Source organism: Telmatherina bonti (genome assembly GCF_933228915.1).
Source record: "Telmatherina bonti genome assembly, chromosome: 16".
NCBI classification, from domain to species: domain Eukaryota; kingdom Metazoa; phylum Chordata; class Actinopteri; order Atheriniformes; family Telmatherinidae; genus Telmatherina; species Telmatherina bonti.
In genome coordinates, this window is record NC_136614.1 from 21,520,029 (window position 1) to 21,534,042 (window position 14,014).

Here is a 14,014-nt window from a genome sequence, read left to right on the forward strand (position 1 = left end):
CCGACCACGCGAGTAAGAATCGTTGTGCACTTTGACATTACACTCCTTACGCAGCAACAAACCACACACACACACACACACACATACACACACACACACACACACACACACACACACACACACACACACACCACATAGATAAGTGATTAAAAAAGAAAAAAAAAAGATGTTCAATTTTAAACTCTCATTTGCAGGTCTTTTTGGTAAACTTTTATAAATATCTGTTAAGCATCAGCACAACTTGATTCTAAAAAATATTGTCTTTTGATAAAGTGTCACATAAACAGTCGTAAAAATGAAATGCTAGAAAATGTGAAGTGCAGCCGACAAAGCAAACATGTCATTTCATAACCAACTCATTTAATGTCAGTGTTTTCATATGCATGCAATATTATTCGACTTAACTCCGGAAATGTTAGACTTTTTTCTATAAATCTTTCAGCTTTTCTCTTTCTTTTTCTGCGAAACGACAGATTAAATCGTTATGTCTCAAACTTTATATCTCAGCGCCTGATTAATGCATATTTCGATTGTGTTTTTGAGCCTTTGTTTAAAAGTAATAAAGTGTCTTTAAGACCATATGAAACTAAAAAATCCTATTGCTCTGAAACAGTTAATATTTAAGGCTTTTTTTGTTATAATTTTCTGCAAAGGATGCACATTTAGTGCACAGATTCTTACATGAACGAATAGTTATGGGTCACTTGAAGGAGCTTCTAAGTTGCATGTAGATGTTTTACGCACAGTTTTCTCATTGATGGCAAAACTAGATTAATGAACAAGAAGAACAGCACGAGAAGTTCGCAGCTCCGCTTTGGAATTCAGATTATTCAAAAGAAGCCAATATGAAATTTAAAATATCTCTTTCCGAAACGATCATGAACAGCTGAATATCGTCGTGAAACGTCTCTCAGTCAGTCCGATCCGCAGCCTGATGTCCCTGAAATTTCACGCGCACATAAAACTGCAACTGTCGGCAAAAGTGATAAATTACTTAAGAGCTGATTAGAAAAGTCCACTTGTGTGTTTTGCAAATGATTTTCAGTGAACTATATGAGACTTTTATGTCATCCCCACCTGTAACTCTGGACCTTTTGATGACATTTTATCCTTTCCACAGGAAAAACCCGCTTGAGCTTTGGATTTTTCTAATGATGACGACTTTGTCTTTAAGTCCTCTTTCATTTTCTAAAATAAATAGAGACTAATAATTTACACCTCGGCTCATGCACTTAATAAAACAGGAACTTTAGCCGTTGATTTTGACAACAGGTGATATTAATCGAGTTTGCGCATTTTTTTTTACAACAGAAATAAACGTTTTAAGACGCAGAATTATATTTAAATAAATATTTTCTTTGTACAACGATTATGTAAACTTAGTTGATATTAAAAATTTAAAATTATTATTATTATTATTATTATTATTATTATTATTATTATAAACAGCTAGATGACATTTCTGAGTTATATTTATTTTATTTTAGGAAAGGTTTTACGCACAGTGGCAGACGATTAAAACCATTTTGCAGCTTTTCCTTTTCATTTGTTGCAATGCAATCTTTTTGTTATCCTCTGCACAAACAGGATCCTAAATGACTTAACGAATTCTTATTTTCCATATGCTCCTGTGTCATGTGCCAAAAAGGAAAAGGCGAGACTCTTTTCCATGTCGCAAGCAAGTGTTTCTCTCTCTCTCTCTCTCTCTCTTTTTTTTATTTTTTTTTTTTACGAATAAAGAATTGCATCAAAGTCAGCAAAGTTTAGAGTCTGGAGTGGCTTTTCCAAAGCAGGTGTCCCGCCCGCCCCCTCCCGCCTTTTGCTCCCTAAACTGGACCGTGGCTTGATTTGGCCTTGGCTCCCCTGGGTGCCGTCGGTGCGCACACAGGCTGGAAAAACAGGCCGGGACATTAAAGAAACGCGTGTTTGGAAACGGAAGACTCTGGTGAGGTGAAGAGGAAACGTGTCGGTTAACACTAGCTGCTCTTATCGCGCCCCATTCCAGGTGGATCAACCCGTGTATTTATTTCAAACTCACTTCCCCCCTCCTCGTTTGGGTCGAGCGCGACACATCTCGATGCCCAAGACTGACTCTGCGCTTTGTCATTGCGCACTGATGGCTGAATTTATTGACATATTTATGAGACTGTCCAAATTCAGAGGGAAGGAGGTCGTGTAAAAAGTACGTCTCCCAAAGGTGTCATTAACTTTCTCTCTCTCTCTCTTTTTTAAAGAACACAATCTGAGCGGCAGTGAGCACGAGCTCGCACAGATAGTAACCGGAGAGGATGAAAGCGCATTTTTCTCATTATAATAAGGACGATTTGTTAACTATTATTATTATTATTATTATTATTATTATTATTATTATTATTATTATTATTAACTATAGAAATTCAACAATTGCAAGCAAATAGCAGAGGAAGCAATCTCTTCAACAGCAGCAAAATGACCTTAATCAGATAATGACTTGATGAGCTCCTACAGCAGCTCCGTTTCTTTTCAGAGAGGTTTCGGAGAAATGAGAGCGAGTGTGAAAAAGAAAGACAGTCAGACTCTCTCTCTCTCTCTCTCTCTCTCTCTCTCTTTCTGTCAAACACACACACACACACACACACACACACACACACACACACACACACACACACACACACACACACACACACACACAGGAACAAGGCACGCAGGCAACTAGATGGTAGCGCTAAAAGCTGTTTTGTTCCGGAGAGGTCTCCGGGTCGCTGAATAAAAAGGTTTAGGAGACAGGACAGAGGAGAGGAGAGGATTTGAGTGTAATAAGTGAGTAGGAGTCTGAAGTCCTTGTTGGGCCTCATGTCCAGGACTTAATGTATTCAGCTGTCGTTATCTATGACTGCGATGAGGATGCTGGAGGAAGATGAGCACTTTCTTTTTGTGGCCAAGATAAAACCCATTCGTGAATAGAAAAAAAAAAGAAAAGAAATTAGAAAAGAACCGTCACGACATGAACGCCATATAAGACATATATTTCCTGCGTTGGTGCTGTCAAAGAACAGAAATGTACATGTATGTTGTTATTAGGGATATTACCCCTTGGCCACAATGACTATGATAACTGGCACAGTGTGCCCCCCCCCCCCCCCCCCCCCATGACCCAAATCCCCCCTTTCTAGGCTAGAAGTAGTGAATATTAGAGGTTGTGACTGAGAAAAAAGCAAAAGAGAGAGAGATGGGGGGTGCATCCACTGTGGCCTGTTTTATGGCAGTGTATTGAACACGCACACACTCGAATTCAAATATTCTTGATTTGCATGAATGGGTCTTGGCCACTGCTGCAGAGGCGAATGTATGATCTAAACACAACCAAAACAGTGAAATATGAGAGCATGTCCAAAACAAACGCTGCAATAACTCAATGCATGATGGAAACACGGAAACATACATGTCCTTAATCATGTCTCATCCCTCCCATATTCACACATACACACACATCACTAACTCACACACAAACTGTCCGAGTGCTAAAACACACCATTGCACTTTTTTTTCTCTAGATATTAAGAAGCCATGATTTCAATGTCTAAATAAAATGTTTGCTCAAACATTAAACAAGTCAGGCCTGACTAAAAAAAATAACGAGCAATTAAAAGAATAGTGCTCAGTGAGGCTGATGGGAATGCGGCTGCAGTCAAACTCATTATGTGACACTGAACATTACAATGAATCTTACCATGCATGCCATGTAAAAACCTGGAATTTAGCCTAGATTAGACTTATCTTAGCAGAAAATAAGGGACAGCACTCAGCAAAGTCATTTTTGTGTCTTCGAGACAATATTAAAAGTATAAAATCTGCCTGTGAGAGGAGTTAGGCCAAAGTCAACTAGAATGAAGGGCGCGCTCTTACATGAGGGTGCACGCGCACGCGCACACACAGACGCAGCGCCTTGGAGGTGCTTGGGCGGACAGACATGCTGGGAAATCGCCTGGAACTGTATTAAGCCTGACGTCCTTAAAACAAACAATGGCACCATGAAATAAGGGCTTATGCGCTCAAAGTCAAAGAGCCCCCTCAGCAACTCTCTCTGTTTATCTCTCCCTCTGTGTGACACACACACACAGAGACACACACACACACACACACACACACACACACACACACACACACACACACACACACAGAGACACACGCTCACCATTTCTTGGGGGTTGCACACTCAAGCTCGCAGCTCCGTTGGGAGGGAAGCAACTTTTGCTCCTATGAACTCTCACCTGTCAACATGGAGCAGAGGACTTTACTTGGTAAACATGAAAGGACTTTAGCTGTTTACTTCGCCTGTTTTATTCGCTGCAAGGCCGCGGTCACGCAGCCGGTGTCTCTCCCTGCTGCTGCTGTGGGTGCAGGATAAATCCACGCCGATCACCTTTCAATAACGTGGTGACTGCAAACTCCGGAGCAGGATCTATATTTCTTAAGAGGGTTGAATTACTTTCTGTAAAGTGCGCCTCCACATTTCTCAGCAACAGAAGCATTGCATCCCCCAATCAACTGACTGAATAAACAGGCTAAAACATTAAACTTATGACTTTATTTTAGTCAGCAAGTCCACTGCTGCTTTATCCCCCCCATCAGGCTCCAGTTTAAACGGGGAGGTGGAAAAAAGGAGAGGAAAAAAAAAAAAAGGCAAGGGCTGCAGCAGATAAGCGGCGGTCTGTTTTCGCTTCTCTGATCAGTGGTAATTATATTTGTTGGCGTGGAGGTAAGTGGTCCTCCCCGGGGGGCGTATTGTACTCGACTCACTCCATGCCATAAAATAAAATTACAAGGAAAGGAGAAGATATCCTACAATAACAGAGGCGAGTCGTAAAATCAAAGAGTAGCAAAATGAAATCAGGGACAGAAAACACATTAAGGCTCTGATGGACAAGGACAGGGGGCTTCAAATAAACCGCAGGTTAATGACATGTTAATAGCTTGTACGACTATATGGTTGGGTAACACGCGCACACACTCACTCTGACACATGCAAAGCTTTCTCTATAAGGCATTAAACATTCTAGATACCTGCTCCAGTCTGTCAAAAGAGTCTATGAGGTGACATGTGGACAAAGTAGCTTTAAAGTGCTTCTCTCACAGTCTGCGGTTAGAAGTTTAGCTCCCCTGCAACAGTCTGCTCTCCTCTTACAATAATGGACATTCACACTTCTTGTACCTGTTGGCACCCTCTTGTCTGCTTTATGTATCTGTGTAACCTCTGACCTCTAGTGTGGATGTTTGGCCTGCTGCACCCGGCAGCCCCTCCACAGCACAGCGTCCTTTCTCTGGTGACATCTCGCTGACCTTTCACACCAGAGGAGATTGGTTGCCTCAGGGCAGGTCAGGAGGAGGGTAAGAGTTATAATTGGCCTCTAAACACAGGCAGATAGAAAACACAGACATCCAGATTATGGAGTGTGTTGCTGTTTGTTGACTGAAAATGACATCTGTCAAAGTGGAACCTTTTTATTATGCTAGTACAGGATGAAACTGGAAATGAATCACTTACAGAAGCATTGTACTTTTCACCCATTAACTAACAGCTGTATTTAGTTGGAAAAAAAGATTTTAAGATTTCTAAGAAAAAGATAAGAGTTCTATTTATTAGTTTATGGAATATGACATTTTATTGTTGTTTGAATACAGTTAAATATAAATAGACTAAGTTAACATCCATTTTGATAATGCCTCATCTAGTGTGCTACATAATCATATAATAAATTGATGAACTTATGAATAAAAAGTACAATAGAAAATTGTTGCAAATCATTTAAATTCAATGTATAGTAAATGATAATTACACCATTTGTCAAATGTCAATGAAGGGCTGCACAGCAAGGTGCCACAGGTGCCAGAAACAATAGCAGTGGCAGGTGCCTCAGCAAGAAGGTTGCTGGTTGGTGTCTCGGCTGGGGGTGGGGGGTTAAGTGATGGTCGTTCAGTGTGGAGTTTGCATGCTCTACCTGTGTATGCGTGGGTTCTCTCCAGGTATTCAGGTTTCCTCCCACTATCCACAGACATTCATGTTAGGTTAATTGGTTACTCTAAATTGTCAATGGGAGTGTGTGTGTGTGTGTGTGTGTGGTCTTTCTGTGTTGGCCCTGCGATGGACTGGTCCAGGGTGTACCCTGGCTATATGAAAAAAGAATCAATGAATGTCAAATTATGCAAACTTGTAGTTCTTCACAAAACACATGACACATATGCAAAAGTTAGGTCAGTTAGCAAAAAGACTGAAAAAGCTGTTTGATGCTTAAACAACAACAGCAATAAAACAAACAAACAACAAAAAAATAACAACTCAAAATGAGTTATTTAATTTAACAGGTATTTACAATATTGAGAGGTATAGATGGTGATGGGTTTATCAATATTTCTCTTAACATGAAAATTTGGAAAGTTCATCACTTACAAGTCATTAAAATTGTCAAAGAAATCAGGAGGTAAGTTTATTTGTACTGACATTTCAAAGTGCTTTTCATAAACCAAAAGCATGACAGAGGGGTGCAGAGAAAAAAGCAACCTCAAAAAGAATTAAAAGAAATTAAATAATCATTTAAAAAAAAAAAAATCTAAAATTAAATAACGATAAAGTGCAAGAAAAAGAGTGTGAGGAATTGACAGTTGTTTTAATAAAAGGTGTCAAACATAAAAGCTGCCGATTGTTTCAGCAGCTTTCTGGGAGTTTGTTCCAAATTTGAAGAGCACATTTGAAGACTGAAAGCTGCCTCTTTAGATCTGACTCTGGAAACAGAAAGGATTAGACCCTGATAACCTGAGGGATCTTTTGGTTTATAATGAACTAGAAGATCCTGAATGTATTTTGGCCCAAAAACATTCAGCTCTCCTTAAACTCTCAGTAGGATTTTGATGTAAATTCTTTCGACAAACAGAAAACCAGTGTCATACTCAGAGGACTGGAATTACATAAGCGTCTTTCTTGGTCTTAGCGAGGATTCAAGCAGCAGCATTCTGGACAATCTGCAGCTGTCTGATGGGCATTTTAGGAAGAGCTGTAAGGACAGCAATTCCAGTAGTGTACTAAAGACAAATGCATGGAGAACTTTTTTTAAATACCGCTGAGACATCAGTCCTTTAACGCATGATATGATCTTTAAGTGATAAAAGGTCGACTTAACAACCATCTTGACTCATCCCAGATTTCGGGCTTTGTTGTTGGTTTTGAACAACACTGTTGTTCAAAACCAACCAAAGTTGAGTATGGACTTTTAATTTTTCTTCCTTTGCACCGAAAACTGTTATTTCAATTTTGTCTTCATTTAACTGAAGGAATTTCTGGCACATCCAATCTTTATTTTGATCAATGCATTCGATCAGTGTTTGGACTGGACCACAGCAGGGGTGTCCAGCTCTACAATCTTGACGGCCACAATCCTGCAGGTTTTCCATGTATTTCTCCCTCAACACACCTGATTCAAATGAAGGAGCCATTATGCGGAACTTCATAGGTTTTTGGATCCATTTGATTTGAGTCTGGTGTGTTGAAGGAGGAATACACTGAAAACCTGCAGGAAAGCGGCCCTCGATGGCCGACTTTGGACACCCCAGAACAGTCTCCAGGTGTCACGGTAACGGTAGAGGTGTGGACCCAAATGCAGAGACGGGAGCCAGCGATGTAAGATGTAGGGGTATGTAAAGCTGGGGAGCTAGCAAGATGTGAAAGTAGCACTGTGTCTTGGCTCCTCCCCGTTTGGTTTTGCTCCTTGGGTGATCCAAGGCTTTCTTCTTACCTCCGCCAAGGAAGTTATGTTTTGACCAGCGCTTATCTGTTAGTGTTCAAAATAACTCAAAAAGTTATGGATGGATTTTATTGAAATTTTCAGGAGTTGTTGGAAATGTGAAAAAGAAGATCTAATTTAATTTTGGTGGTGATCCGGATCACTGTTTGGATCCATGAATTCTTTTAAAGGCCATTGCAGAGATTTGCGCTCTCCGAGGGTTTTTCTAATTCGCAGCTTTTTCCGCCAACGATTTTGTCTTTCTCAGCTGTTTAGTGGAAGGATGCAAATAAACCAAGCCGGGTGGGGAAATCCTTCCTGCATTTTCTCAGCTGTGTTTGCCTTCTGAGTTTCTTCTTCACTACTTTGTATTTTCATCCCAACACGCTATTTATTAGCAGAGTGTGGCTATCAGGTATGCACTGCCGGAGGGGGAGGAGGGGAGCCGGGAGAAGAAGCTTACAAAATATAAGAATTGAACAACTTCAATTCGGCCCTTAAGTTTTGATTGGTCAGAGTTTACAGATTTACAGTGAACTGAGGGGTCTGACTATATTTCTTATTGTTCATGATTACAAAATATACAGACTACTATCAAGATGAGGAACCACTTCATGCTGAGTAAAAAAAATGTCTCTGAGCAAGATCACCTACCCCAGAATAAACTGAAGACAAACTAAAACGATGAAGCAAACACAATGGACTTGTAAAACCACAAGTGAACAAGAACTAAAGACACATGAGACGTCACATCATGACACCAGGTGAGATGGTTATATACCTTTGTGTGTCATCAGCATAGCTTTGGTAACATATTTAGTTGTGTTTCATAATTTAAGCTGCTGGGAGTACATAGATGTTAAACAGCAGTGGCCCCAAGATGGCGCTTTGGGGAACTTCACATTGCATTTTTGTTTGCTCAGACTTATAGTTACTGATATACATGAAGTGATGCCTGTCTTTTAAACAATTATTGCAGTGCCTGACACCTAGTTTTTTATCTGGTCTCATAAGATGTTATGATCAACCATGTTAAATGTAACACTGAGATCCAACAGTATCTGGGCTGAAATGTTTCTGCTATCCTCTGCTATCTTTGCTCAATTGGACGTCAGTGGAGACTGGAGCTGTGTCTGCGCTGTGATGTGGCTGAAAGCCTGACTTGTACACATCAAAACAGCTGAAACCCAGTGCTGGAGTATTGTGATCTTCAGGGCCTCAAACAGCACACGATCAAACAACAGAAATCATTGCATCATTAATTATAGTCAACCTGTAATACATACATCTGTCTATATGTCCTATACGTATTATTATAAAATCCTTTGACTGTAAACTTTGAGATGGCCACTTATCTTAGGCGTTTATTTTCTGGCAGATAGTCAACATGGCATAACCAGTACTATGAAGTATTATAAAGTTGTGTAAACCTAAAATATGCATATTTTAATATGTGGTTCAAACCATGAATTTGAGCTCCTAACCATTTACTGGTGAGCGATTAATTGCTGTAAGAGTAAGGAATATGACTGTTGCAGCACACGCATTGAACAAGCAATTAGTTGCACTCAGTGTCATAAAGGTTAATGCTCCCCCCTTCCCTCCCCTCTTATGAGTATTTGTAGCAAAGTCAACTCCAGCAGAAATCGGAAATTGTGCTTTTTGTTCTAAATTTCTGTTTCATAAAATCTGGTTGGATGAATTCAGGAACTCCAATGAAATTGCTCAATTGGCCTGCATGCAACCCACATCTGTCATCTACTGGAAACACTTGTTACTGTATTTAATCAACACAAAATCCCATTTCAGCTTAACTTCCAAAACTTAAGCAGGACTTAATTCCAAAACTGTTGTTATAAGAGGTGATACCATAAGTGGATTATTTGCCCCTCTTGCAAGTATTTCAAAATACATTGTCAGCATCCAACAAATATGTGTTTTTAAAAAACTAAAGCCTCAGGAAAGCAGTTGAAATAGTTATTTTAGTTGATGGCATCACATCTTTTTGTTGGAGTGGTAGTCTTTATTCCTACAGGAAGACTTCGACGTCAGACTTCTCTACATTACCTTTAGGAGCTGTTTAATGTGTGTGTTGCTTGTAATTAATTAGTGCAGCTACATCATCTATCCTCTGCTGGACCATGCACCAACAAGCTCCAACTACAGGTTAAAACTTAGATGCCTATAAAGTTTTCATGTGCACAACTGAACACACACATAAAAAGGCTTCACACAAGTATGTACTGTGCATATACGTAGGCTTACATTAATGCAATCCTGCACGCGCATACACGCTCCCGGCATTTTCAAAGACTTCCCCGTGGACTGAAGTGTCTGCCAGCGCTGCTATAAATCACGTTTAGGATGGTGCTGAGGGCACAGCGCACCTTGTCCACGTCGCCCCCACTCCTGGGCTGAATAAACCATAACATCCTGCCTCTCGTGCTGCCCGACGCCCTCTGAGCATGACCCTGGAGAAGAACTGCTCTCCCCCTCCTCCTCCTCCTCATCCTCCTCCTCCTCCTCTATCATGCCTATACTTTCCAGTCTAACTTAACTATCTTTAGGAATTTTGGCTGCTGCAGTGGCCTTTTACGCAGTCATCTGTTTGTTTAGAGCAATTCGCGAACACACCTCTCCATCTTCATTTAATGCTTTTTTTTTCCAGATTGTAATGTCTTCCTGCTTGAACAGAGGGATGAGAGAGATTTGTCTTTTTTTCAAAACTGGGAGAAGCAGAAAAAGAGAACAGCAAAACAGCAGGAAGCAAGTGGTTACCAGGAGGATGCCGACACCCTCATCCTGTCGTGTGCCTGCTTGGCACAGGTGTTTTGGGCCAATCAGCTCCCTCTGTTCCACTTACCTCAGGGTGTGCCGAATTTGGCTGAGGAGGCACACCTTTCCTTCATGACCCTCTCTGGAGGAGGTATAATGTTTCTGGAAAGAAAAAGAGAGTTTTACAGGCGGGTCAAAGATGCCAAGTGTAGAAGCTTATAATAGATACATAAAGGAGAACAAAGAATAGATGAGGTGTTGAGTTATCTGCTGAAAAATTTCTGCTGCTGCACAGGGAAAAGCCAAACAAACAATCCACACAGTGGTTGGTTCTTGGCAGTCAATCTGAAGGTCTTATCATAGACAAAACCCACTTTGGAAAAGAATTTTGTTGCTGTGTATTGTTTGGCTTATAACCAATCTCATAATTACTTTGCTAAAATTTCATTTTTAAGCATCTAATTTAGAAAAATCCACTGATATGCAACAGTGTGTTTTAATTTGCATGAGTGTGTGAGTATAAGGAACTACAGTACATGACAGCAACATTTGAATTTTGGAGCACAACTGTTTGTTTAGTCGAGTACAAAACACAAGCACATAGATGCAGGAGTCAAAGCAAATCAGTATTTGCATGTAGATAAGCATATATTCACATAGATCCAAATCTCTCCCTGATCCAATACAGTATAAGAGAGAAGAGAACAAGAATATGGAGGTATGTGCTTATTGAAGTGTTATTTTTACAATGATAAAAGATCACAGCGATGTACTCAGACATACTACACAATACACACAAAATTGCATGAATTATCTTGACCTTTTTGAGTGCGGTAAACATGCCATGAAAAGATTTAGCAAACACAGAAAAGCCAAACATCCACTCATGTATGTCTGAACAGAAACTCTTTTTCACACACACAAACATTTTGTATGAGTGCCACACCACACCTCCATGCTTTCAGCATGGCCTAACCTGACTATAAATGAGCTTCAGTGACACATGTATTGCTAGTGGTCCAATGTTAGGACAGAGTAAAGTCCCATTATAGGACACTGTCTCTTTGTTCTGTTGGTATGAGCAGCTCTAAGAATAATGCCTCCTCTTCTGACCTGTTAATGTTGTGAGATGATTTAAGTCTGTCTCAAACTGGAGTTTATGTTTTATACAGCAGAGTAAGCTGTATGGATTATCTAGAATAATGAAATATGTTTGATTTCCCATTTCTGAAAAAAAAAAAAGGTCTGGTAAAAACAATATGAACAGAATTCAGTTAGAAATGACCTACTCAGCAATTTATCTGTTAAGTTTTTATGGTGCATTATAAGCTTGATGTCATCAGCAAAACATACTTTTAGAAAACATTCAGTCTGCAGTTTGGCATAGTCTTATTGAAACATGCAAGGCTTTTCTTGAAGGATCTTTTGAGCTACAGTTCTAGGATCCCACAAAATATCTAGCCAAAAGACTATTCCCATGTCAAGGATCCTTCGAGAGGCTTGGCCCTTTATTCAATAAAATCTCAAGGATGCTTCTGCGTGTCTTTGGTGTTCTTAAAGCACCCTTAATTCTTTATGCATTTCCAAGATGATGCGGACAAAAGCCAACCCGAGGTCGGAGCAATACATTTGTTACTTTTCTCTTTATGGTTTTTTTTCACCTTTTTTGTTGACACTGATACTGTTAACATCGTAATAATACAGCGAAGTAAAAGCTGCAAGAACGAATAGAGATCTGTTCAATAGGAGGTGAAAGAGTACAAACTATTCAAGTCTTTTTCCTCTGTTGTGTGGGTTTTTATGTTAATAAAACAAGTTGCCAGAGGAGTCTACAGTTTAAATATCTTTTTTGTTAATATTTTTTTTAGTCACATAATAGTTTTAACTTGTATTTGTACTTCCAGAAACAAGCTGTGTTCATGAACAATAGCATTCAGAAATGCTGCAACCCATGCAGGAGTGTCTGTTTTTCTGTTTTTAATCCTGTGCTTATGAAATATATGAAGTCATACTATAATTTCCAGATTTCTTTAATTTTGTTTCTCGAACATCAAACCAAGAAAAAGGCTCACTGTCTTTCCATTGTGTTACTCAACTGTTGCATAGAAACACTTTCATTTGAAATTTCTCATGTCAAAAATGTCATATATGGGATCTATTCAAAGTTAAAATTTTAATGGCCAAAGTATGAGACCAAATGTTTCCACTTTTGCTTTTTATCCTCGGTAACAATGCACTGAATAGAAATAGATGTTTTCCACGACTGAACAATCCGGAGTGGTGGTAGTACATATTTCAATTACAATAGATGCAGTATAAACTACAGATGAACTCTGTATGTTGATCTTTTTTTTATGGTTATACCGCAGATCTTTAACCCTTTGGCATTCCAGTGGGTCGCAGTCGGGACGTTTTTTTCAGTGTGTCTGCAGATTTGCAGGAATGTTAAGGGGTTAAAATAACATTAGTGGTGAAAGCTGCCAGTACAGTGCTGCAGTGTGTAATATCAGGATCTGTATTTCATGCTGTATAAACTCTGTAGATTGTTGGAGGTTTGTAAAATTAGAACAAAGATTAACCTGAGTTTGTCCATCCTTGTGAAACAAGCAGAAGGCTTTCATGCTTTATTGTGTTTTTGTGTTTGGCTCTTTTTTTTGTTTGTTAGTTTTGTTTTTTAGTGAGTAATTCTGTTTAAACAATGTCAACAGGCAACCAAAAACAGAAGTTTGATTATACATATTTAAACTATTCACCTTACTACGTGACCAAGTGATGACTGAATTACTGATCCACCGAACCCAGCTTCCCCTCGCTGCACACATCGACTGATTCCAGTGTCTTTAACTAAGCCACAACACAAGTGCTGCCTGGAGCCGTTTCTGATCCTTCTGGCCTTTTTTCTTGCAGGAATCTATTCTTCCTGTACGGAAGTTTATTGTGGTCAGTCTGCCTGTCACTGACGCTTCCCAAAGGAAAATGACAGCGGCTCTTTTCATCCACTGACCTGTGAAGAGGACAGGGGCAGAAAAAAATAAATAAAACAGACAAGCGTGTGTTTTCTGTAACCTGACTAAGGCTTTCTTTTCTCCCCAGTAAGGAGGCAAGTGATTCTTGTATCATCAGCACAACCCTGACATGTGTGTGGCATGTGTGTATGTCACATCCTTTAACTGACCCTGCCAGCATCAATACATCTTTAGTTCCTCTGTTTAGCGCGTTGTGTGTGTGTCCAACCGATGCCCTTTTATCTGAGCATTAAACAACAGAGAGGCTCAGATTTATGAACATATTTTATTTCTTTGCATCTCAAAGTTGAGGTCATAGAAAACAAAATAAATAGAAGGATGGGAAGATTGCATCCATCTGTTGTGATGATCTCTCCAACTTTGTCTGGCATTGGTCTTTTCTCCATCCTACTATGGTCCAGTCAGCCCCACAGGGCCCTGGCACTGGCCTTGTCTTGACCCAGTTAGGCCCTTCCATTC